The 26,499-nt window shown below is 39.3% G+C and overlaps 1 long non-coding RNA gene across 3 annotated transcripts; it reads left to right on the top strand.

Annotated features, from left to right (window-relative positions):
- Positions 1–1,609: 1,609 nt before the first annotated feature.
- Positions 1,610–25,378, top strand: LOC135296394 (uncharacterized). 3 transcript variants are annotated; one of them, XR_010358462.1, is made up of 6 exons: positions 1,615–1,742; positions 14,624–14,726; positions 15,746–15,814; positions 18,270–21,712; positions 21,790–21,928; positions 22,025–25,378. It is a non-coding gene; the product is annotated as an uncharacterized LOC135296394 (long non-coding RNA). The 3 variants fall into 3 exon arrangements; XR_010358456.1 differs by lacking the exon at positions 18,270–21,712; XR_010358461.1 differs by lacking the exons at positions 14,624–14,726; positions 15,746–15,814; positions 18,270–21,712 and having other exon boundaries at positions 1,610–1,742.
- Positions 25,379–26,499: the final 1,121 nt, after the last annotated feature.

Raw genomic sequence — 26,499 nt, 5'->3', positions numbered from 1 at the left:
TTCTTCTGAGCTGCTTTCAGTTCCTATGCCCCACATTTTTATCAAAGAGCATAATTTCCCAGCGCACACCTGATGTGCAGAGGCTTTTCTTGAACCCACACCTGTTAGGGCTGCTTGCCCTCTTGTTTTGTTTTTCTCCAGTTGGCATTTCCCCCCTTCCTGACTCCTTGCTCAAGCTGTGCTTTCACGGAATGATCTGAGCATCCACAGGAGTTGAAGTGCACATACCTCAAGAAGGGTCTGCATCAGCACTGGCACATGTTCTACATTAGTCAGTGTTGGAAAGGATGGGTGAAAATGTTATGATCAGGAAGTTGGACAAAGACATTTGCTCACCACCTTTGGCAATGGATGCAAAATAAAAAAAATATTATTTTATAGCACTTCCAATTCTGTTTGCAGCAATCATAGTTTGGCACAGACCCTCTACCACAGCAGGCAAAATGCTATTAAACTGTGTCAGATTTAAGGGAAAAATAATGGAATTTTTCTTCCATAAATCATAAAACCCCGAGTCTTTGCAATCTTGTAATGGTCTTGTAATCCAAGCCCCTGCTTACATTACTTTATCTTTATGAAGGTGATAAAGAAAACATAACATAGTGTACTTGATTATAAATTATAATTTTATAAGCATCAAAAAATGCAAACTTGCAAAGCTTTTGTTCATGCTTAGGTTTTCACATACTTAAGTGCCAGCAGATGTTCAATGATCAATAAAACTCAATTTATATACATTATTCTGAAGCATCCTTGATCATAAATACAGGCTGGGAATGTCTAACTTAACTCTGAGTAAGAAAGATGATAATAGACTACAAAGCTGCAATATGGAATTCTATTGTGGTAAATTTTACTTCAACTCTGGAAATAAAACACTTCTTGATTTTCATTGAGACTGCTGAGACAGAGCCCATGATTTAGAACCTAAACTGTAGCTTTATGGAAACAGCAAGTGGCTAAAATTAACTTCAGCATTGTCAGGCAAAAATCTTACTTATTATGGTAAACTAAACATCCCCAGAGGCTATAGGCTTTCTAACAAGGAGTCCCTGAGTCGTGGTGTTTACACTTGCAATGACAAACAAACATACTTTTATTGGGGAGCGACCACTGATTCACGCAGAGATCAGGAAAGCAGGTCCAAAGATGTTCTTCATTTCAGAACTGATTCTCCAAAGCAAACACTGAGAGTGTAACACCATGCATGGGGGCTCATACCCATCCCAAGAGTAGGATTGGAAGAACAAACTCTTCTGAAACCAGATGCCTGTCAGATGAAATAGAAGATGTCAAAGTGGAGCAAGAAGGACCAGTTTTATGCACTTTGTGTGTTAAATAAGAAAAGCTTAAACAAATAACAGAAGAAAAAAAGGTAAAGTGATATATTGTCTTCCTCTTTCCTGTCCTTTCACTGTACTTTGTCCATAGAAGTAGCAAATCCAGCAGAATTAGGCAAGAGTGACAAGAGACCAGCCCATTTCCCCAGATGTAGAGTTACTTCAGTGCTGAAACTACAATTTCTGGTTTTCCTGATCTCTGCACTTTACTCCCTGCCTTGGATATGAAAGGGGCACTTGACCAGTCAGGGGTTTTATCTTTGCTTACACAATTGCCAGACTCCTGTTCCTTCAGCATGCACAGCCAGCTCTGAGGCTGCTGCCGCCCATCCCCTTCCAGCGCGGACGTTGTACAACGCTGTTCCACTGTGTCAGTGAAGAATTTGCATTCAGGAGAAACAGGTTAGGCCAGACACTTTCCAACTGTAAGCTCCTATAAGAACAATCGTGTATAGTTACAACCCCCAGGTCATTTTTCAAAGTTACTTCTTTCTGTAAACTTCAAATTGTTTTTTCAAATATAATCTCAAATTACTTTCTGTTTTGTTGAAACACTTCCCTTTCATTGGTAGCTGTCGTTTAAATTAAAAAGAAACCAGGCTGCAGGATTGGTCTGTAAATCTTTGCAACTGCCTTACATGGTGGAGAAACTAGCCTGATAATTATTTTACTTCACTACTTAAAGCTGTTTTTTCAGATATAACACAGCTTATGTTACTCTTGGTTAAGACTAAGCCTATGAGAACACAACCATGAAATTTTCAGCTGTAAATTGTCTTAGTTTAAGACTCCTTTGAAACATGATAAATTGTGGAGCTCAGAGACATTCTTACTGATATGTTTATTTTTGTCATATAATCTGAAAGGGTATATATTGTAATTTTTGGTTAAATCATTCATGTACAGGGAGTGTCTGTATCTGGTTCTACATAATATCTGTCAACAAATTCATTACTGATGCTGAAAAGAATTTTCTGTGAACACATTTTTTTTCTGGCTTATCCAGCTACAAACTCTCTTTCATTCCAAAAGTTGTCCTGATTCAGAATTTACAAACTCAATTGGCACTTTACTGCTAACAATAGTGGGCTTTTAATTGTGTTCCTACTAATTCCATGAGCTGAGACAGCACTGCTAGGGTTTTCTTAATAATTTTGTGATGTACTGTTCAGATATTTGTACCTAACACACCTGTCATAGATTTCCCTTCTCATGTGGTGTAATTTTTTCTGTATAATTCTCATGCCAAACAGTCTCCTGAACCTCCCCACATGCTAGCACACTGATAAGGGCTTTCACACTGAAATGAAAAACACATCCTTTCCCAAAAGCTCCGGCATATGTTCCTGCTGGAGCGGTCTGAAGCGCATACACAGGAATGTCATGACGCCCTTGAGACTGCGACCTTGTTTCTGAGAAATGCACTGCAGAAAGTTAACACAAAGAGGGAATTTCCCCAGTGCAACCCCAAGTTTCTGTGCAGAGGAGGTCTTGCTGCTGGTTCAGCAGGCACCCCACCTCCTGTCGCGTTAGTACTGAACCAGCATCCCAAAATGTGAAGAGGCACTTTTTAAGATATGCCATCTTCAACTTGCTGCTGTTAAATGTCTCCTTATGTCACAGTCACTTACAGAACTCGTCCAAGCACTCTGTGTGCGTGTGTGTTATTGGTATCCATTTAACAGACATGCACAAATAGTAAAAAATTGTAGAGTGCCTTTTTGTAAGTTATTTTTTTAAGGGAAAGATATGTCCTTGAGACAACATTATTATTTAACAATTCTTATTAAAACAAACTTAGTTTGACACTTGAGAGGATTTGGTCATGGTTAACTTCAAGGATTATGTATCTCATCTTTTCACATGCGTATCTTTCACTGGTTAAACTGAGCAGAAGTTCTGAACATAATTCTTGGTGAGAACACAGCTGACAAAGACAGCACATGGAGCCAAGAGAAGAAATATGATTTTCACCACAGTAATAATTTCTAGGTGTTCTGGTAAACATCTGGAAGCTGTAGTTTGGATGTAAAGATTTTGCCTGTGTTTTTTTAAAGGTGTGCTTCTCTGAATATTTTGCCAATTCTACACTTTTTGCTATTGATCTATATGGACCAAAAAAGGCTTTTCCATTGAGCTGCATTCCCAGACAAGCACCAGTGCCATTGATGCAGGTTGGTGTCCAAAGGCTGGGCTCCTCTCCTTGCCCTCAGCTCCAGGTGCACGCAGCCATGCGTCACAGCTGGCACCGTGTGCCTCCTCGGGCTCTGCGGGACCTTCTTGTGTAAATAATTGCAGATAGCTGATAAACGGGTACTTTGTATTGTGCCGGTGGAAGGGTTTTGTTAGCATTTCCTTTGATCGTTTCGTAAGGAAACTTCTGTTATTTACCTAGGAGGCACTCACAGTAATATGTTCATTTACTAAGTCGGCGCATAAACGTTCGAGCCGCGTTGCCTCCAAACTGCGGATGTGCTAAATGCTCCATGTGTCTGGAAAAAGTCACACCGGGGAGAGATGTGCCATCTGCAAATCATTTTCTAAAAAACTCCAAAGAGTAAGGGACTCTCATTTGAAAATGCTTTTATTTGAGAAATCAATGTGTCCTTCTTTTGATCCTGAATTGCCTTGGGCAGAAACATTTGAGCTTCCTCTTTGGAAAAATACTTCTTATTTTACACAGCTGTCTAATGTTTTGATGGTGAAATTCATTCTCTGCTCTGGTGAGACTCATAGTGATAAGGGGAAGAAAGAGTGTAAACTTCAAAGACAAAAAAGACAGAGGTCTTCCTTTCCAAGCCTTTTAGTGTATAGTCTATAAATCCTCCCAAATTCTCCAGATAAAGGTGGCTGAGACCCCAAAATGGTGCTGCTGTCACTCATGTAGACTTTGAACACAACCCCTGAGCTGCGTATGGAGGCAGGCAGAGATGACCTGACCTGTCAGTGCCCCTCATTGCTGAGATGCCTCCTCCCTCACCCTGCAGGTTGGGAAGTGGGGACTGCCCAGTCAGCAAAACATTTGCTGTTGCCTTGGCCCTTAACTGGGCCTCTTAATTGCTGAGTCAGGATTCTGGTATCACCAGAAGTCCCCTGCTTTGTGCTCTGCTTTGAACAAATTTAGCTCTTTTGGTCTCTGTGCCAGTGCAAGTCATGCATGCCAAGCCCTTCTACAAACCATGGCTTGGGAATTCAGCATCTTTCCTTGGCATCTTCACCCTGAGCAATCGGCTCCTTAGCACAAAAATTCCCTGTTGGATTCTGGGCAGCTACACATGATGGGAGGAACTGCATCCTGCTACTTCAAATAGTCCACATGCCTCCAAAATTTTTCAAGCTTCCTATGACCTTATTTCTCTTATTCATCTATATCATCTTGGTGTAATGTCACAGGACTTACTCTGAAACTCACTGGGCTGGACCAGTTCAGCTCACAAAGCTGGCAGACACCTATGCACAGTTTTCTATGACTTTAATTCTCCCCTGGGCTCTTGAACTGAGATCTGTGGCTGATCCTGCTGGATGCCAGGCCGGGCACAAAGGTAAGTGGACGAGGAAACTGGAGCCAGCAGCAGAACTGAGAAGAGGGAAATGGATCTTCCCATTCTGGCACCAGAAGCAATCATATTTGATCTAATCACGTTGTATGTCTTCACATCAAGATCTGGGGCCTTCTGTAGTCAGTGGGGGAATATAAGTCCTTTGGACAGGGACTACAAAGCACCATTTATCTGTGCCAGCAGATCCTATGCTCATCTTATGGAGATACTCTTTTCAGAACATCATCAAAATAAAGAGAGAATTTTTAATTTTGGACTTCCCTCATTGTCCAAAAGATTGGAGGACAAGGACCTATTTTGCTAATGACACAATAAAATTTTAAAAGACTTCTTTAGCTGAAACTTTTCATTTGTTTGAGGTTAATGTCATTGCCAACAGAGCCAAACAAACAGTACATGCTTCTCTCAGTCTCCAGGATCTTTATTTGCAGTATTGCAATGCACAAGAGTCAGAGGCAGAATAGCAAATTACAGCTTGCCAGTACAAAGTGTCACCCTCTCTCTTTCAGACAGCATTTGGATTTTCTGCAAACAGCATTTTGCAAACAGCTTACAAATCTGTAAAATCTGTAAAATCTGTAAAATCACACCTGTAAGTAGCAGATTCTGCATTTGTCCCCTTGATAAGGCCTGGAAAAAAAAATAAGGTAATACTGATTGTGGTAGAAAATAGACACTCCAAACCAATGAGGATTTATTTATAAAACAGATTTCAAGTTGTTCTGGACTCATACAGCCTCCTATAGCTTCACCTCAGGACATCAGATGGCTTCATTTCCTGGCATGGAGATTAGCTGGCTGACTCTCTCAGTGAGAACATTTGATCTGAACTCCCAAACATCCTGATTCAGAGCAAAAAACACTCCACAGAACACATGTATTCTGCAAAATGGGGAGATTAGCAATATGGTCCCCACTGTGCTGATCACAGTGTCCTGATATGCTGGAGTGGCTTCTGGAGCAGAAGAAGTCAGGAACACAGCTGACCTTGCTAAAGGTTCATTCTGGTACCCTTGAGCAGTGGCATTTTGAGACAAGCTTAACCATGGGCTTCCCAGACCTGTCTGAAGCACACTTTCTAAGTCCTATTTAATCCACACATCTAAATCCTATTTAAATCTTCAGATGGCTCTTCCTTACGAGCACCTGGCAACACAATTTAAACTTTTAAAATTTTATTTCAAAATTTGCAATCAATGAAAAATGCATCTCTTTACTGCGTCCTTGCTAGCCACCTTTCAGAGAGGTGGGAAGCTTACAAAGTTTATTTTACAATACTGCCACAGAACCACTTCCAATAAGACAAATTTCCAATATGACCTCATTCGAATACCATTCAGATTTCCAGTTTCTGCTGAGATCACATATTTCAGTGTTTGCTTATTGGAAGTTTGGGGATTTGCCTGCAGTTATGTTTGGTATTTCATTTTCCTGCAGTAGAAAGAAATGGGGCGGGGTAAAGGACATACTTGGCAGCAAGAACTTCTTTCCAAAACATAGCATGTGGTAGGAAGTGCCTGGCCCTGAACATACCTTGAGAAGCAGTCCCCTTGGGGTGATGCTATCTCACTTTATATGACTCTAGTATTTCTGTAGCAGCATCTTTATTTTGGCTCCCTTTACAACACTAAACAACCTTCATGAAGGAGAAGGTTGAAGAAGGAAATGGTTTATTCTGCAAGAATTACAGCAAGAGTTCTAGTTACGAGCTCAGAAACAAAAGGCTGCAGGTAGGGCACATGTGAAATACCATTTCAGTCAAACTGGATATCTTGGTAACTGCTTATTCCAGTTTACTTGGGTGACTTGAAGTATTTTTCTGTCCGAACTGTGGCTTCTATCTCCCAGCAGCACCCTGACTTCTGAGAGTTTGTGGAAGGCTGATCTGGGAATGGTCACTCCTGTTGCCTCTGTGCCTTGGACTCTCCCTGCCTGGGCAGTAATTTCCCTGCTGCTGTACCAAACCTGGATGGCCTGACTTACATCTGCCAACTCCCACATGTGCACAAGCAGCTGATTTTTCTTTCTGTCTCCCTCATTTACTTTGCATGCTACTTCCTGGTTCATATTTACTGCTGGCACAGTCTCAAAATATTCCACTTGCCACGTGGGCTAGTTCACACGCCCTGCTCTGCACTACACGGGCACCGACCCCTGGCAGCCTTGTTTCAGCCTGAAGAGCTCTCCTGTGCTCAGCTCATACCTAACCCACCTGTGGGGTGATTCCGTTTTCACCTGATCTAAACTGTTACCTTATACATTTAAACTCGAGCTGCAGCTTCTAACATGTGATATTTGATACTGGGGAGGATATCAGTTGTACACACGCTCTGTAAAGTTCACAAAATCGTACTGTGAACTGGCACAGGACCAGCTCCTTATGAAGCCCATATGTACCACACGAGCAAAGCAGCTGATAAAGCTGGTGACCAAGATACTTTGCCCAAATTCTTGATGGTCCTTAAAGGTCCTGCCATCCACCTTTCCCAAACCATGACAGCAGCACAAAACACTGCACCATGGATGTTGTCCAGGTGTCTTCATCATCCAGGCAGCACAAAGCCTTTCGGGTTTCCTTCTCACTGGGGACCCTCGGTGAGGAGCCGCAGTGTGCCTGCTAAAAGCTCTCAGAAGGCTCTTAGCAGTGTCTCCCCACAATCAAACTCTCTCCTTCCCTCCTCTATCAAATTTTTTTCCACTCTGCAAATATGCTGGCAAATCTTGGCACAACTATTTGTGCAGCTACATGGTGACCCACATCGGGGAACTGATCCGAGCTAAAAATAACTCTGCGAAAGAAAAGGCTATTTTTAACCCAGCTGAGTTCCCCAGTCCAGCTTTAGGGGCAGTTGTAGTGCCACGGGGAGGGTGCAGCACAGGACCCACAGAGATGGCAGTGGTGAAGGGAGAGGCAGGAGCTGACACTGCTGCTGGGCAACATCTGTGTTATCCCCTCTGCTGTCACAGCAGAAAGGACCTGCAGCTCCTGGAGAAAGTGCAACAGCTAAGCTGGTGACAAAGGCAAGGATGTAAGATGAAGTTCAGCCAGCCTGGGCAGGGAAGGCAAGTCTGGAGGTGTACCTAGGGATGTCACCGCCCCTTGCTCCCTTGAACTCCTGTGGCAGTGATGGTGACTGTAGCTCTAATGGTCTAAGATGGCTCAGCACCTGTGTATACAGACACATAGTGGAAAAAGTCTCTTGTGTTGTTAGTGCTCCTTTTCTTCCACGGCAGATTGTGAAACATAAAACAAATTAACTGCTTATACAACCCTATAGTCTCACATTTCTGAATATTTCATAATACTAGACATAAGTATAGACAACCACCAGGTCTGCAAGACTCAGAAGAGAAGAATGTCCAGATTGTTCATCCACACTGATAGAAGTCAGGATTAGCTTTGGACACTGATTTACACCTGTTTGAAACTGATGTGGGTAACAGGAAAGACCAGGAGTGCTGGCAGAGAGGATCCTCACTTCCACTTGTGCTGGTGCATTTGTGTGTGTTGCTTTTCAAGAGTTCAGAGATAGCTGATATTTCCTTCCTGCCCTTCCTCTTGGTCTTTTGGAATGACTACATAGCTTCTTTTTGGCATATGTACTTTATATACTGTGTTCAAAGAACTGTATAAGAGCAACAGCATGACAGGCAACCCATAAAACATGAAAGGGCTCCTCACATCACCCTGTGTGTTGAGCTAATGTTACCCTCCAGCCATATGCAACCATTCATTATATGTAGCAATCATTAAAAACTGCTATAAAATGCTTTGTAAAAGATAGGCTTGCCTTAGCAAGGGATGGCACAGATAATATAAAATATAAGGGTCCTTCTCTTCACTGCCTGCTGCAGTATTATTGCATATGTAAGTATACAATATTATTGTAAATATGAAATATATGTATTTATATATGTACAGTATTACAGTGTATTTATCCTCAGAAAATGATCCACTTCCTTCTTAATATAGCAGGCAATGATCTCTACCTTCTTCTCTCATACTAAAACTAAATGGGTTTCAATGGGGTTTCTTCAAAACTGTTAGAAAAATGAAAGCATCTGCAGGTTTTAGAAAGTGAGCTCCTTTCAGAAGATACAGCCATAAATGAAGGCTCGGAAAATAATATTGAAAAAATGCTGCTTTGTATGGCAAAGGGAAATGTGCGTGATCACTTCACTGGGAGGTGAAATTTATTATGGCAGCTGTTACAAAACCAGATGTTGAAACACACCGTTTTCATCTGAATATGAAATATTTGAATTTTTTTACAAGGTATTGATAATATCTATTGCCTCAATAGCTCAGGCATTTCCAAATGAGCACAGTCACAGACAATAAGGCTTGTAGGACCTGTGAAAATCATCTAGTTCTTACACTGGTGCCTCAGTGGTTTGCATAAATGAGTCTTAAAAGCTTCCAGCTCAGTACTTAGCTACCCTTAGAGTTAGAAAAAGTTTTTTTCTAATGCTTAGCTCAATTCTTTCTTCCTTTTAAGCCCATTATTCCTTGTCCCATCCTACATGGATATGGAAACAGATCATCCCATTCCTTTTAGTAATATTCTATAAAATACTTCATGACTATTAATTTTGTTCCTTAGGTTTGTTTTTTTTGTTTGTTTGTTTGTTTTTTTCTCTAGGTAAAACATCCCCAATTTTAAGATCTTCAAACTCAACTCTTCTCCACTGGTCTATACTTTTCTTGAAATGCATTTCCTAAAACTGAACATAGACCTCCAGCTGAGGTTTATTAATTATGAGTAGAGTGGAATACATGTCCTCCAGACAATAATTCCCTTTATCCATCCCACTGTAATATTTATCTTTTTGATAACCGTGGGTCCTTGTTGACTCCTATTCAACTTGTGATCCACAACAAACCCCAGATCCTTTTCTGCAGAATTCTCCCCTGCCCAGTTAATCTTCATCTTTTCTTTGTACAGTTAAGCACTATTGCCATAATAATTTTGCAGTTGCAAAATCTTGTTATTTGATTCCATCTTATTCGTAGGTAATTTCTTTAGTTCTTGAGATCCTTTACAGTTCTTCTCCTTCCTTCCAGCCTTCCATGTGTGAATATATAAGTTTTCCACTTTACAAATAAAAATTATGAAAAGCACCTTAAGACCCTCTGAAGAACCAGTGAATACTTCCTGAATAATTTTCTGGCCAATTGTGTCTCCACTCTTTGGCGAAGGTTTTGTGGTTGTCTTTTTCCTAGTTGGTGGTTTTTATTTATCTGTTTTGTTTTGTTTGTTGGTTTTTTGGTTCTGTTTGTGTTTTTGTTTTTGTTTCCTTAACTGGCCCTTTTAGGGAGTTTTTACTAAAGCCATGAGATATTCCTTCTCCCTATTCACATGGCTTACTCCCCACCAAAAATTTAGTTGCTTTGGTCCTATTTGCTTTTAACAAATCATTGTCAGATATTATTTATCTCACTTTTTTATTGTAGCTGCTTGTAAATAACTCCAGTATTTTTCTGGGAATTGAATTTTGGCTGACCCCATTTCCATCTTAGCCTCCTTTTTAGACAGTCTTGTCTCTCCCTTCGTGGTGCCCAGGGGAAAAAAAAAACCACATGTAACTATTTAGTGTTAGGGAACATCTCTTACACAATGCAAATTATGTCTTCCTCTGTGATGACAGATCATACAAACTTTTTCATCCTTCTGTTATCAGATTACACTCCACAGTTAGTAAAGAACTTGGAAAATAATAATTTTTTTCCAGTGTTGGTTCCTCTTTTGACCACAGTTTGCAGACACTAGGCTTCTGGTGTCATTCAATTGAAGCAAAACTTGTATCAGACCCTGCTAAGGATATTTGCCTTCTGAGTATAGAGATAATAGTGACAAATGTACCATGACCACTGCCAAACTTGAAGTGGATATTACTGGGAAACTTACCTTTGCTCTTTTTCTGCTGCATCTCCTGCTGAAACAAAGCTGCACAGGCATTGACAATACCTCCACATTCAGTAGCCACAAAACTGACTCTTCTTATGTCTAATTTGAAGTCAAGTTTTCCTCCTCTTTTCCTTCTCTGGCTACAGGTCGCAGTCTCTGATATCTCTGTAAGAATGTACATTAAATGAATAAATGTATGTATATATGCCAAATAAATGATCTTTATCTGGGCAGTTTGCAGAAAATAACAGATTGAGAAGTAATTCACTCTTGTGAAAAGCCCCTGCAGGTGAAACTCAGATCCAATTAGAGCTTAGATGAATTTCATCACTGGCATGACAAGAATCAGAATTTAACCCTCAGCAAAATTTTATATTTTTTTTGCTAATGGCAAAACAAAAATACTGGATTGAATCATTATTCACCAGTTGTCCTTAGTGCAAAGACAGATGTGCACTCCACCCCTCAAAGATTGTCTACAAATTTCTTCCTTCCCAGAGAGTGGTGCTTGGCAAGTATCCAGTTATCAACATTTTCTCTTTGAAAATTATTGATTATATGAGTCTAACAATTGATAAATCCTCCACAGTTTGAGTCAGATTTTGTCTTTGTTTAGGGGCCAAAAGAAAGATTAGGAAATGTTCTTGTCTTGGGGTAAAGAAAAACTATAATGTTTAGGTGGAGGGAAGCAGATAACAGACATAGGAATATGTAAGGCATCTGGCTTTTATAGTCTACAATTTTTTATAGCACATGACTATTTTCTGATTAAAAAACCCTCAGCAAAACAAAAGAGAAATAGTTGAGAGCCTTTACATACAGCAAAGTTTAAAATAAATTAACTGAGCATAATAAACTGTTGCATCACCTATGCAAGAACAAGTAATTTTTACTTTGTTTTTTATTTTCTGAATTGAAGTACAAGGTTATTTGCTTCTTTCTCTTTTTCTGTTTTCTTTTTTTTTTTTACACCATAGTAGAGATACAGTATTCTCAGGGACTCCATAATAAAGAAAAATTTATAGCTTCTGTTTTGCTTTGATTTCTTTACCCTGCTCACCTCATTGTGGATGGGAGCACAATGGGAGCTGTGTTGGGAGGTACATCTCTGAGACTGGCTGTTTGCAAGCACCATGTGCACAATCCCAGCTGTGGAGTACATTAACAGGCAGCCCAGTTCACAGCACTGTCCTAGTTTTAGTGGTCTGCTCTGAAGTTTGAGCATGCAATCACTTTTGTGATTTTTCACAGTTTTGTTATTATCTGCAAAGTAGAAATGCAGCTTTTTGAGCAGGGAGCACCTTATCTTCTGTGTGCCATAGCTAAACAACTTCACAATGAGACTACTGACTTTAATGGCATCTTTCTTCTGACGCTGCCATCATTCACTCTGACTGTGTTGCAGACAAATGAATAATGATAACCTAGATGATTATATGTTGCTCATAGTTATGCTGAAGTGGCAAACAGAAATTAAGTTTCTAAGACCTGAAGTGGGCAGGATAAGATTATTTTTTCCTGGCAATTTGCTTTTTCTTTGACATCTATCTGGAAAGTTTCCATTCATTTCAAGTCTTTTCTTGATATTTTTCTTGCACTTGGACTTATTTGGTCCTGTATTAAAAAAAAAATCTATTTAAAGTAGGGGTGATGGAAGTGCCAATGCTCAATCTTTATTAACATGCTGCCGTGTGAAATCGTAGAAAACTTTAAGGGCTGCACAACACAGATGACTCTTGGAAAAGTCTGTAGAGTCTACTTTCAGTGTCTCACTCAAGATACAGTGAGTGTCAAACAACAAATATGAAATCTCTGAAATATTGCAGGATTCATGTCTGAAACTTGTGAGTGTCTTTTTCCATCAAATTTTGATCCCTCTGTTTTGACTTTATCCACAGAAAAGAGGAATTGTCTTGATATTTTGGGCAATCGTGCTTGTGACTAGACATTCATACAATACATTAAAATTTACCCACATATTAGTAGTGTTGGTTCTCAACACATATTTTCAAACCATCTATAATAAAGGTATATTTAAGGAACTTCTGTAGGCAGAAATTAGCTCTCTCTATAACCTAGGAAACGTGTGCTTTTAAAGAAGCAGCAGTCAGTGGTTCCTTGGCACATCCATCTGACACACTCACCCAGCAGCAGCTCTGACTCACATGGGCTTCCAGGAGTCATGAATCCACCAGGATTGAAACTAGGCTCTAGCCTCTACCCAGGGTAGAGGCAGGATTTGGTCCTGAAGATTCTCTACTAGCCAAGATCTGTTAATGTTTGTGGTGACTCTGTGTGCCAGTCCCTTCACTCACCATCAGTGAGGATCCTGAATTGGTTCATCCTGCCTGGGAGAAGGAGCAGGGAAGCAAACCTGATGTTGAAGCAATGCAACCTTTCATAGGCAATGATAAGGTAGAGTTGCTTGAGGATCGTAGAAACAAGCACAGCTGAGGGTCCTCAGTCCACTAGTGATGACAAGAGAGGCATTCCACTCCTTTTTCAAGATGTTTGCACTCAAGAAGACTGTGGGAATTACTGTTTTATTTCCTTAGCCATGCAGAAATGTTATGAATCAGATAAAAATGGGAGTATGGTGTGGCAGGGTGTTTTGGAGTGAGAAAAACCCATGACCACCCAAAAGGGAAAGTAAAAGCTGGAAAACACAGCAAAGCACAGAGCTTGGGCACTTCTACTCATCTTGCACCTTGATTTATCTGGTAGCTCTTGGCCATCGCCTCACATTGCTCTCATTCCTGCACTCCTGTAGATACCTTCAGCAGGCAGAGATTCCAAACATCTCATGCAGACTATTAATAAAGGTACCAATTCCCACAATGAAGTGAGTTCCAAAACCAAAGGTCCAAGCAGAAAATTCTTATCATAAAAACTGCTAGAGTGGTATTCAGAGGGGATCTGGGACACTGCAGAACTAGTGCTCCTCTTCCCCTAAGACAAAGATGGATTAAGGAGTCATGGACCTTGGAAATGGTGGCTTTTGTTATATCATGGTGGATGTGTGTGTGGGAAGAAATCACCATGTTCTTGGGCTAATGATAATTTTCTAATTAAGGCTCAAATTGTTTGGCCTGACATAACAGTATTGAGTACCTGGGGAGGGAGCAAGATTGGTTTGGAGTGGAAGCAAAACTGAGTTGAAGCAGTCTCTCTTGTTCTCTGATTTCTACATTCATTAAGAACATACTGTGAAGGCAACAGTTGCTGTGGAGAAGGAAAGTTGGGGTGAAATGACTGCTCTGAACTGGAATAACAAGTTGCACGATCCAAGATCTCCTGAAGAGCATAACAAAGACTATCTGTCTTGGTAAAACATAGACTTTACCCAGCATAAAAGGTCCTCAGTCTTTGCTTTGACAAATCATGCAAAGATAAAAATAACTGATATAAAAAAAAAGAAGAAAGAAAAAAGAAAAAAGTGTTACTAGGATACCAATCATTCAGTGGAGGGCAAATCAGAACTTACTGAATCTGTAGGTAATGATAATTATAGTGTTGAGTAAATATGTGAGACAGGCTGCCAGTAATCCTTCCATTAGTTGGGGAAGTCAGGGTGGGATCCCTGGTTCCAAAAGAAAATTTGATTAATATTGATTGTTTTATTGTAGACTTCTTGCTGATATACATATTCAAAACACAATCCTTTTCCTGGGAGGGAGAACTTCTCAGCCTTTATTAATGTGTTTGCCTAAAAGGATTCACAGCTAGGATTTTGTCCTCGCTGCAAGACCCAAATCTGCTTTGCTGCCAACAAAACTCACTTCTTTTTGTCCTTTTTTGTCCTACCAACTTCCAGTGGACCACCACCCATCCTGTGACAACTTATGCACTGGAAGTCTGATGTCATGCTCCTGGTCATTGCCCTCAAGAAGGCATCCCAGTCTCTCCCACCATTCTTTGTATGTTACCTCCACTTTTGTTGTTCTTGTCTACTTCTCCCTAATTTACCTGTGTTTTTAAGTATGCCTGGAGCTGTAAATGGGACTTCTGATGAAACTTCCCAATCCCCATTTCTTACACACAGTGTAGCTCCTAATACATGTAACAGTACCATGTTATTAGCTCACTGACTTTGAAATCTATCGTAATTTTGACTTTTTTTTTTCTTCAGTAGCTCTGAAAATATTGCATTTATTTCCTATTATTTAAGTATTAATTTGTTTTCCCCTTCCCAAGCATAATGCTTTAGATATGTTTTTGCTGAACTCCATTTATTTAATTGGAGTGAAGACTGTTTGGAATTCAGATCCTCGTCCCCCAAGCACCTGAAAGCTCTCCTGTCCCTATTTCTCACTGCCACCTGCAAATTTTCTAAGTCTGTTCTCTGTTCTAATACCTATATCATCCATAAGTAGAAAGCAGATGTACATGATCTTCTCTGAGATCACATTGAAACTATCACCCATGTGTGCCACAGAACCCATCTGTGTCTGCAATTTTTTGTGTACACTCTGTTAGACAGTGATTTTACTTACACTTAACCAGTTAAGATTTGGATGTCACAAAGGGTCATGCCAGAACCCTGGCTAAAACAAAGATACAGCATATTGAATGCTATAAATGTGAGTTAACTGGGAAATTAAGGAAAGCAATGTGACTTGGTGTGACTTGGTTTTAATTTTTAACACGTTTTCCTCAAAGGGTTTGTCAGCATGTTGTACAGGGAGTTGTTGGAGTCTTTTCTGGGTGTCAGAGGTAGGCTGGCTGTTCTATGATTCCTTTTCCCCTTTCAACAGACAGGTGTTGTTTTATATTTATAGTTATAGTTATAGTTATAGTTATAGTTATAGTTATAGTTATAGTTATAGTTATAGTTATAGTTATAGTTATAGTTATAGTTATATTATATTTGTAGTTATATTTATAATTATGCCTTTATCTATTCTATTCCATCCTAAATTGCCTCCTTGTTCCTCAGGCCAACACACTCTGAGGCAAGTTCTAATGGCTCAGACATCACTGTGACTTGTTCCTCCAGTACTTCTTGGTGAGTGTGGTCAGGACTTGAATATTTTAGATAAGCATATCTAACTGTTCCCTCTCTGCCCCAGCCTGACCCCGTATTCTTTTGTTTAAACTAATTTTATTAGGCATTGTGCATAGCAAGCTTCTTTAGTGAACACTGAAACAATGGGTGCTTTGCCCTCTGTTGTGCAGCCTGTTATTTGCTCTCTCTGCTCTATATTGCTGTACTTCTTTCCTCATCTTTTGTTCTGGTAACATTTTCTGGTTGCTTTTTATGCCTCCTACTATTTGTAACTCTTTGTATGCCCCAGTGTTCTGCTGTGTCCTTACATATTATATAGTCAGACATGGAGAGGTGTCCTGGTTTTCCAGGATTTCTATGGGACTTTTATTTCCAGGTGCCTAAAGAACGCCTTAGAATACCATATCAACCTGCAATTGTGCTTTCTTTTCCCTTTGTATCTGAACAGCTTATTGAAGAACATTTTTTTTTTCAGTATCTGCCAGTGGTCCCCTACCCTTTTATCCTTTCAATTATCTTCTCAAGAGCCTCCAAACCAGCTTAGGAATTTTTAGAAATCTGCTCTTATGTAGTTGATCCCTAATAAGGCTATTCCTGAAATAGTGGTCTGTCATTTCATATTTGCCTTCTTTCATCCAGATTATCTTCCACCTTTTTAAGCAACCCCTCATAATTTTCTGAATCAAATTCAGTTTAGCTGTCTCTCCAAATATTATGCGTTTCACACCACACCTACTGAGGGAAAACCTGCCCTCAGTGTATTCCAAGACCCTGACAAAAGTCTGTGTCCTCCTCTATTGCTTTTCAGAGGATGTGATGCTATTTGAAGTGCTTTGTAGAGACAAGGTTGACTCTTGAACATCTCTATGAGTTGCTCAAGCAGAAAGACCATCATTTATGACTTCTTCCCCATGATTTAGTTTTCTCCAAAACACATCCAACAAGACATACATATTTTTCTTTTCTCTCCTCATTTTAACTCAAAGGCAGTCAAGAAGCCAGCTTCTTAGCTCTCACTGAAATGGAAAGCACAGTATTCATGTCTAAATGCCTTGTCCTGTCTTTTTTCTTGAAGAAAAAAACCCCCAAAAAACCCAAGATGTATCTTTGTCCCTATTCCTGTTCCTTGATTTGTTCCATCAGGACTTTGTGGCCCCTATGATGTCTCAGATTTGTGTATATAAATACAGTGAGTGTTCCTCTTTATCCAACATATTCTTGATATGGCATATTGCTGTTTTGGATGTTCAGCTGTTTGCCCCATCACTCACTCTCTGGTCTCTCTTGTGCTTTTTGTTAACCATTTCCCGATGGAGATCGTTAACAAAGTACTAATTACTGCCAAGTGAAGGGTATAGTGGTGGCTTTGTGATGCAGATACTGGTCAGCCAGGAACTTGATTGAGACTACAAAACTTCTGTAATTCCCATCTCTCTCTGGACAGACTCCAGATAGTAGTAGCTTTCAGTCTCTGCCAACCTGGTTTGGAGCAGTTTCCCTGTGTGTGATTTTGCATGTCTGTCAGCCAAATAAAAAAAAAAAAAAAAAAAGCCAGTCCAAAAATCTAGTACTTAGAGGATGTTTGATACCCGTGGGAGCTGTCTGGGTCAGAAAACCAATGACTGGTTTATAACAGATTGGGAAGGAAAAAGAAAAAAAAAAAAAAAAGAAAGAAATGGGTAAAAATTTCATGGCCAGCATTTTAGTTACAAATATAAAAATACAATGGCAACTGCAAGAAAATTAACAATGAAAAGTAGAAAGTAGTTTGGTTTCTTGCTTTGTTTTGTTTTGGGGTTTTGTTTTTTTTTTGCAAAAAAAGTCTTAATAAAGATTAAAGCTGAGCTGGAATATTTTATGCTAAATGTGAGGAGTTGCAGCCTCCCCTGATGTGTGACACGGTTATCAGTGAAGTGTCATGTTGTTGGTTTTATGGTGCTCACAGTGTCCAGCCTGGGTGGAAGCCACAGCTGGAGAAGCTGCCCCTGAGAGGTCCTTCACTCCCTTTTGATCACAGGGAGTCCTTGCAAGTCCTTGACCAAAAAATACCACCAAAAGCATTGGAAAAATGATGGCCCTTTACAGAGCATTAAGGGCAGATCTCTTAGACCCTGCCCTGTACACATCTATATTTACACATAGCTTTCCTTTGTATACCCCAGACATACTTTTCTTTATTATTTAATTCAACATAATGAATAATTAATACACTATAATTAATGACACATTAATATACTCCATACATTATAAGGAGAAAAATGGTAAAGCTCATTGGAACACTGTCAGTTGTTACAAATGACAAATAGGCAACAAAACTGAAAATCTTATTTGCCGTTCATGTGAGTTACTTTCTAACTGAGTTTTGTATGTGCACCAGCCTCTCTATTCCTGATTAATGGGAATGTTTGTACATTTTCATATTGAGAAAGATTTGTGCTCATCTGTTGCTTTATAGATCTTGCAAGAAGATGAGCAGGAAGCCCATCCTGCACCAGACAGCTAGAATGTTCTGAACCACATTTTCAGAACAGAAGTGAGTGACAAGTCCCATTTGTTTTCATTTAACACAGCAGGTCAGTCAAAATCACACATAAAATACCATTATGAACTAAGACAAGTAATAATCCATATTTGTCAAGCATAAGAGGAAAACCAGTTTAAGCACTCCCTGTTTAACAAATCCCTCCCACTAAATTCTACCTTCTCACAAATCTCAGGTCTATAAAAAACCCTTGCAAAAATGTTGGGAATTAGTGCAGCTAAGCAAAGCAATAGTCATGAGCTCTTTGCTTAAGAATGACCTGTCCTAAGCCTATAGCAAAGCATATCCAGGAAGCATTTGCTTCTGAAACCCAGTTTATCTCAGCTGCTGGGTAAAACCACAGGGACCAGCTTTCGAGATACTTGCGGCAAGGCCAAAATTATAAAATAACTCAGATCCAAGCTTGAACTACACCTGGATAAAAGTGGGAACTAGCAGTGTTTACAGAGCTGTGTGCTCCTTGAACACACAAGTACAGAAACTAAACTTGATAATTTAGGCTTTAAATGGACAGAGGGACTTTAACACCTGAGATGCCCTCCAAACCAGCTCATCTACCCCAGAGCCTGAGCAGCTCAGACCAGGATACAAGATACGTGAATGTATCTTTAGTGTATGACTGTATGTCTTTAGTGAATGCACAGAATAAGCCTCTTTTTTTGTCCTCTCCAGTATTTTATTCAAGCTAACGTCTAATTAGAACTGCGATTTTGGTGTGCTCTTTGCTGCTGCTATGACAATTCCTAAAAGCATTCTGTGAACATCAATTGTGTGATAGTTCTGCAGAGAGCTCTGCAGCTACTGAAGGAGAAGAGAGGGACAACATGAGCTCTGTTTTATTATTGCACAGTACAGATAATGATACACTAACCATATCAAAAGGAGCTTTGTAATTATTGGCTCAGGAGCTCTTGTGGTTATTTTACATTTAACCCACATACCAATTTGGTGTGTGCTGGCACATGGTGGCCATATGGAGGGCAGAAAGCATTACTGCCTACCACAGGAGAACATAATCTGGAGAGCGGAGGCATTTCCATGTGCTGAACAAAGTTCCACCCACATCATAAATCGGTCATTCTGCCACATCATAAGCTGCAGGGGGAAAAAAAAATCACATAAATCTTTACAGAGACTCTACAAGACTTCAGTCAGAGACTGTCTTCTGTGCAGCCCATGAATGCACAGCTGACGCTTTATAATAACAAGCAATAGTCATATATCTGCTACCAATGCATTTTGTCACGTAATACTGCTATATATTTTTGGAGCAGTGTTGAAAAGCACACAGACTACTTCCCTCCTATGAAAAATGTTAATTAGACAAATTATCACCTGATTAATATGGGCAAAAAAACCCATGGAAATTTATGATGAAGATCCAGGGTGACTATTTCTAATCACATCTTTTCACATATTGTCTTTGGGAATCAAAGTTTTAAAATGGCTGAAGAAATTTTATATACATATATTTTATATAATACAAAAATTTGTGTTGATTTTTATATATTATTGCACATAAAAATATTTCTCTGGATGAAACACCCTTGCCTGTCCACCTCCATAAATATGTATTTATTTATGTATGTGTGTATGCTCCTCTGGTGCTGTGTTTGTTGGGAAGGGGTGCTGTAGAACTTTCGTTCAGGTCCTACATGTTTACTAATATTTTGGGCAAGTTTTATTATTCCTTTTCCGAATAGAAACTGAAAAGAAGACCAAAAAAATTAATTTGAAACTAAATTATAATCTGTCTTGCTGGTCCTGTACTGCAGTATAGGATAAACAGCAAGGGAACTTAAACACATGGAAGAGGGGATTTTGTTTGCATTGCCTAGACAAATATTTTTTAGTAGTATAAAAATAGGTGGAACAGGAAGATAGGCAGGACCAATGTAGAAGAAAAGCATGTTTGTGCCCAATTCACCGGAGAGATTGTCAAAGAACATTTTATCATAATGAAAATATTACCCTTGGAATGCCAGCATGAGCAATGTCAATTCAATTTGCCTGCTCTTTTTGCTTCTAGTCACCAAAGTTAGACTTGTCCTAGAGTTATTGTGACTAGATGATTTTTTTTTTTATTTCAGAAAATGTTCTCTTTCATTCACGAATCAATAGCTCTTTGCTAGTCCTGGCTTTGCTGCTTGTACTTCTCTGTCAGCCCTTGCTAAGGGCTGTTGCTAAGGGCCAGAGGAAGTGTCTTGTTGAATTCTGCTGAGAAATTGGGGAGGAAAAGCACATTTCTGTGAGGTGCAAATGAAGCACTTAGCCCACTGCTGTCCTGCAACATAGGAAATATGATTCTAGCTGGAACAAGCTGCTCATGATTAGGATCCCCCTGTGTTTCAGAATTTTGACAGGCTATTCCTAATCTCATAAAATTAGAAGTGTGCCTTGGTGGGATCTAAAGAGCAATATTTTTCTTAGAGTAAGGGACTCCAAGAAACCTGTTTCAAAAGGAAACTTTTATAAAGGTGGCTTCCTTCACTTGATGAAATTAACATAAATTTTTCTGTGGATTTCAAAGAGAAAAAAAAAAACCTTTAGTCAAAGAGTTTCTAGTGCCTTTATTTGAAAGCAGCTGGGTGGGGCATATATAAATTTTCTAAAAGTTTTATAGATAACAAACTAATAAGCCTAGTGAAATTCTTCATTTAATGATACGGAATTTAGCTAGAGGGAACAGAAACATCCAGACCGATGAAATATGCCTCATTTACTTTCTGATGTATTTAATTTTAAATAAATATTCAGAATATTTATTTTAATACATTTCATGATGTCTTGTACAGCAAGCTTTGACAAAATCACATCGTTTTCAAAAAGTGATACACTCATATCGTGACTTGCTGTGCCTAGCAAGTCCTGCACAGCAACTACACCACTCTTTCAAGTGACTCTATTAATATCTGATGACTGCATCAATTAGTAGTTTTACTGCAGAGTTACCCTCCAGCCTGGAAGAAATGCAATTCTTTGGGAAATTGCATGCAGGGGAACCTGCACTATCCAGGTTTTTCAGGCACGTGAGCTTGGGATCTAAGAGCCTGCTCCATCGAGGTCACATGAGCATTGATAAAGAGCCACAGTCAGGGTTGTGTGATCAACATGAACAAGAATACACAATCCAGTTGCGTCAGGCAAGCCCATGTGGTTGCATCTCTTCCACCCTACCCAAAGGCTGAAGGTTTTTAGTGTCTGCCTGCTGCCTGCAGGTTACAGTGCTAATGAGGCTGTCTTGTGTCCTCTGAACAATCTGTGCTGGAGTTGGAATATGTTTCCTGTCGTTCATCAGAAGAACTGGCAAGCAAGCAAGGCTGACAGATGTAGTTCAGACTTGTGAGGATTTCCTGGTAAGATTGTTTTTTCCCTGTTCAACTAATTATGAAAGTAATGGTAGAGATGAATATCCATTTCCCTTTGTTTGCAGTTGCAAAAGTTTGGCATTCACTGACATTTCCTGGTGGTGTAGAAAAGCCAGAAGAGTAATGGGTTGTTGTAATGGTTTGGCCTGAAGATTCTTCCTGTGGACCTAAGTGGATGGTGATTTGAATTATATGTCCTGCAAGGTGAGAGCCATAAATCAGGTCTGAGCAAAAGTGAAAGTCTAAGCGATTGTTAATGTTTTGAAATTAAGGTGCCAAACTTCATTTCACCTCTTTAAGATCTGGACGGAACAAGGATACCTTCCCTGCTTTAGAATAAGGAAGAAGTGAAAGAGGGAACCTTTGAACTGTATTCTTCAGAAATTCCCAGGAGGTGTGATGAGTGCACTTCTTCCAAGACTGCTAATGAAAAGCCACAGTGTTCTGGAGGAGGTACAGATGGCTTCTGAAGGATGGTTGTATGATGCTTCATTCAGTGGGATTCCGACTCATCATACCCAGCCTGCTACCTCAGAGACAGGAGCTGATGTTTCAAATGTGATCGTGGAGCTGAGTACCTTCTGGAGCAGTCACGCTGCATCTTGGATGAAAACCAATGCTGCTGAGCGTTCAGCACTGCGACAGTCTCCAAGGGAGCTGGAAATGTATGACCCAGGAAGACCCACAGCTCCAGAATTCACCGGGAAGCATAGCATCTCTTTCATCCCAAGCTAGCTAAAACCTTTTCATTAGAGCTGGTTTTTCCTAATCAAGTACCTCTGTGTCAAAAGATTGTTTGAGAATTTGTGATTTATGTGTTTAAAGAGACTGAAGAAAGGGGCCTTCTGCTAAACTTCTGTTTCTTTACCCTGCATAACCATGCCTTCCCAAATTTATGCTTTGATGTAGATAATAGAAATTAAATAAAAGTGGTAGAGATGTTATAATTTTTAATGTTCACTGGATATTATTTTTATGCTTGTTCCTGTGCTCAAGACCCAAAAAGTTAAGGAAAAACTAAAAAAAAAAAAGAAGGGATTTGCCAGGCAAATGGTATGGAGGAGGATAAGAAAAACTGTCGCACAACACAACTGTCACATATGTTTTTTCCACCACCCTCTATCTTCTTTGGTTGTTCAGTATGTAAGAATAGTTTTCATTTCCCAAATGGTTACAGAACCTCCCTACAAGACTAGTATCTGCAAATGATGTTACTTTCATCCAGAGAAAATGTGTGTGCAGGCTGGATGGGGTTATGTTTTTTAATGTTCTTTGCACTCTCAACTAGTGTGCAGCTGCAAGTTGCATTACCAGCATTTATTCATTAAATTTTGCCACACGAATTCCTTTCTCAGCCTTGCTCACCAGTAGAGATTTGCTAGGAGCTTGAGGTTGGGTATCAGGACAAGGTTCTGCAGAGGGTGGTTGGGCAGTGGAACAGGCTCCCCGTGGAAATGGTCACCAGCCGGTCAACCCAGCCTGACGAAGTTCAAGAAGCATTAGGGCAATGCTCTCAGACCAGTGGTGTGATTCATGGGATGTCCTGTCCAGGACCAGGAGTTGTACTCCATGATCTTTGTGGGTCCCTTCCAACTCGGGGTGTTCAATGATTCTGTAAGAAAATGTAGCACTCAAACACTGAGACCACAGGAGAAATGGCACTGATGGTGCATGCCTGCACAGCTTTCACCACAGGAATACCCTATGCCAGTGCTTTCCCATCACTGTGAAAGCAACTGGTTTATATTGAACTGCCAATGGAATGTAGGGCAGATGGAAGTAGTAGATAACTTCATGATGATCCCAGCCATTTCTGCAAGTAACATTTGATTACAGCCTGCCTGCATAGCTCTTATTCCCGTTATTTACCTTCTTTTCCCATTGCAGCCAGAAGATAGTTAAGTGCCTTTTTAGGGCAGGTTTGAATTCAGTGAGACTATTTACACAAGCAGCTGTTGGCCAGTTTGAGCTGTATGACCTTGGTTCCCATTTCTAGGACACACTGCTCAAGACACTCGGGCCTGTTACGTCAGTAACCTCTTGATTGCTCCTTCTCAGTCCTGGTCCTGCAGACTCGGCTGACAAACTTCAGCACAATCCCCACTGAAATTTTTATAAACGGAATAAATGGTGGCTTGTGAATGGATGGTAGAGAATTTGGTTGTTTATTTATCTCTGGCTGATTTCCTTCTATCAGAGATTTCTACTGCTCTAAAAATGAAAGGTTAAATGCCTTCAAGTCTTTGTCCTAGATATTGCCATGCCACTGTGTTTGAACTCAACAGAGAATCATATGGGTATGCCTTTGTAAATGCCATTCCTATAATTTTCCCTTGCATGATTGTTTTCTGAAAGACTGAAAAGTAAAGCTTGGTGGGAATTTTCCCACAGTGTATTTGTTTGTATGCAAAAATGCTGACTTGATGAAATGGAACCTTTCTGTGGAAAATATTTGTTCCAGCAAGAAGGCTTCTCAGATTCAGAAGTGAATTTCTGGAAGGAAAAAAAAAAAAAAGAGAGAGAGAAGGAAAAACTTTCCATTCTTTTCCTCAAAGTAGATGGCTGCTTAGTGCTCAGGCGTTCCCTGGAGGAAATGGGCAAGAGAGGTTCAAACCCCACCTATTCAGTGTGTTAATCTCTTTCTGGGCCAGCTATGCAATGTTGAACATCGTCAAACTGGGAAAAAGGGAGTATTCTTACTGACTTATGTCTTTTTATGCCTGTTTGGCTTTTTTTTTTTTTTTTTCAGAAAGGTTCTAATTTTATTTTAATGCTCAACAAAAGCATATTTTGGAATGACCATTGTTTTCCAAAATACTAAAGTTTTGCAGATAGTGTTACACTAACCCCGCAGTGATCGCCTTGCAGATCCATTTATAAATTCTTTAAAATGTGGATGACAGAGTCACTCCATTTGGGATCTATAATGTAAATGGAGCCCTTCTGACTCTTTGTAGGTTTTTTAGGAGACATTCAGGGTTTGATTCTGCACATTTCTAACATATAAGCTGTTATGAGCTTTAGCTACTTAACTAATGGAGTTATTCATACACTTGATGCCAGCACATTATGAATTGATAACACTTTTATTAAAGTCAATCGAAAGACTTCTACTGGCCTCAAAGGAAAGTTCATTACATTATGTCCTTGTATCTTCAAGTTTTATTTTGATGCTTGATCTTGTTTTATTTTAGAAATGTTCAGGCTCTATTAAAACTATATTTATATCAGTTATGCATCTCTACAGTTTCAGAAAGAAGTATCTACTTTGTCTATTCTTTAGGGAGAGAATAGGAATTCAGGAAACCTGGATTCTTCTCTGACTTACTGCTGACTTAGACTATCTATCATTATTTATTAACTTTAACAATTATTTTATTATTTCAATATGCAAGGAAATTTAAGCACTAGGAAATAAAACATTCAGTAAAATATTGCATTATAATACTCATAACCTTAATTTACTCAATGGCAATTTCACAATTAGGACATTATAATGCAGTCTTAATGCACATTTATTATAGTAATGAAGACCAGAATTACACAGATATAACACAAATCATATTTAATCAAGAGCAATCTCAGATAATAACCAACTAAGAATTAGAATTATATGGCACTGAGTTTCTTTGTATCATTTTTCTTCTATCAATAAGTAATGCTACAAATTGTCATAATATAAATTGTTTACATTTGTTTTAAAACATTCTATAATATTGATTGATACTTTAGGCTGAGTACGAATTGTACAAATACCATAAAAGTTCTCCAACTAATGAGAAAATTAATTTTCCATCCAGCATAACTCCAGTGTTCAATTAGATTGAAATACTAATTCCTATAATGTACTGATTTCTTCAAAATAAAAAAAAAAAAACAAAAAAAACCCCAAAAAACCAACGAACCAAACCAAAACAAAAACCACAAAACCCACCCCCAATTTACTATTTCACAAAGCTGGCAAACAAAAACGCTTGAAAAGCAGAGTCTTCAGTTCATAAAAATAAATTATATCATAAAACTCTCCCACCTTTTAAACTAACATTCTATGAAATACTGTTCAGCTTTACTTTACAAAACATCACAGATTGCTCCCCTATATCACGTACTTTTGTCTGTCTCACACAGTAACCACCTCCTTGAATCTTCTTAGATGGAATCATGCTGCCAAAACAGATGGACACTTAAAGTAAAGTGCAAGACTAATTATTATTTCTTAATCTTCAGATATGAGATTTATCATCTAATTTAAATTGGAATAATACTTCCATTGCAGTTTATCATACTTGCACTGTAAAAAGCATTCTAAGATCAAGTAAAATATTATGTCAAAGTAGTTTTAATACATTTTCACATTTTATGCCATTACAGTATTATTTTTTAAACTATAGCCAAAATATTTTAGGATATATTGCATGTCTTAAGGTATGTTTTTAAGAGTGCATAGGTTTCCAGCAGCTGTTAATACTTGAAACAAACATTTCTTCAGAACAGCGAAACATATATGAGAAATCTGTGTTCAGTGACTGAAGAATACCAACCAACTTCTGAGCAATCCCAGCGTCGTGTGCATTTGTAGGTAGCAGTATTTTACATTTGGAAGCTTTCTCCATGAGTCATGTCCTAAACCAGAGCTGTAACTGAAAGATGTTACTGCTCCAGCCCTGCGTGCCTCCCCGGCCACGACTGCCAAATCAGTCTGCAATTAAGAACGTGGATGACGAAAGAATAAATAGCTTTGCGTTTTTTACCGAACATGAGGGCCCCTGTAGCAT

The sequence above is a fragment of the Passer domesticus genome, chromosome 1 (assembly GCF_036417665.1).
Source record: "Passer domesticus isolate bPasDom1 chromosome 1, bPasDom1.hap1, whole genome shotgun sequence".
In the NCBI taxonomy this organism is placed as follows: domain Eukaryota; kingdom Metazoa; phylum Chordata; class Aves; order Passeriformes; family Passeridae; genus Passer; species Passer domesticus.
Note: the sequence above shows the minus strand (reverse complement) of the source record. Positions and strands in the feature narration are given on the sequence as shown.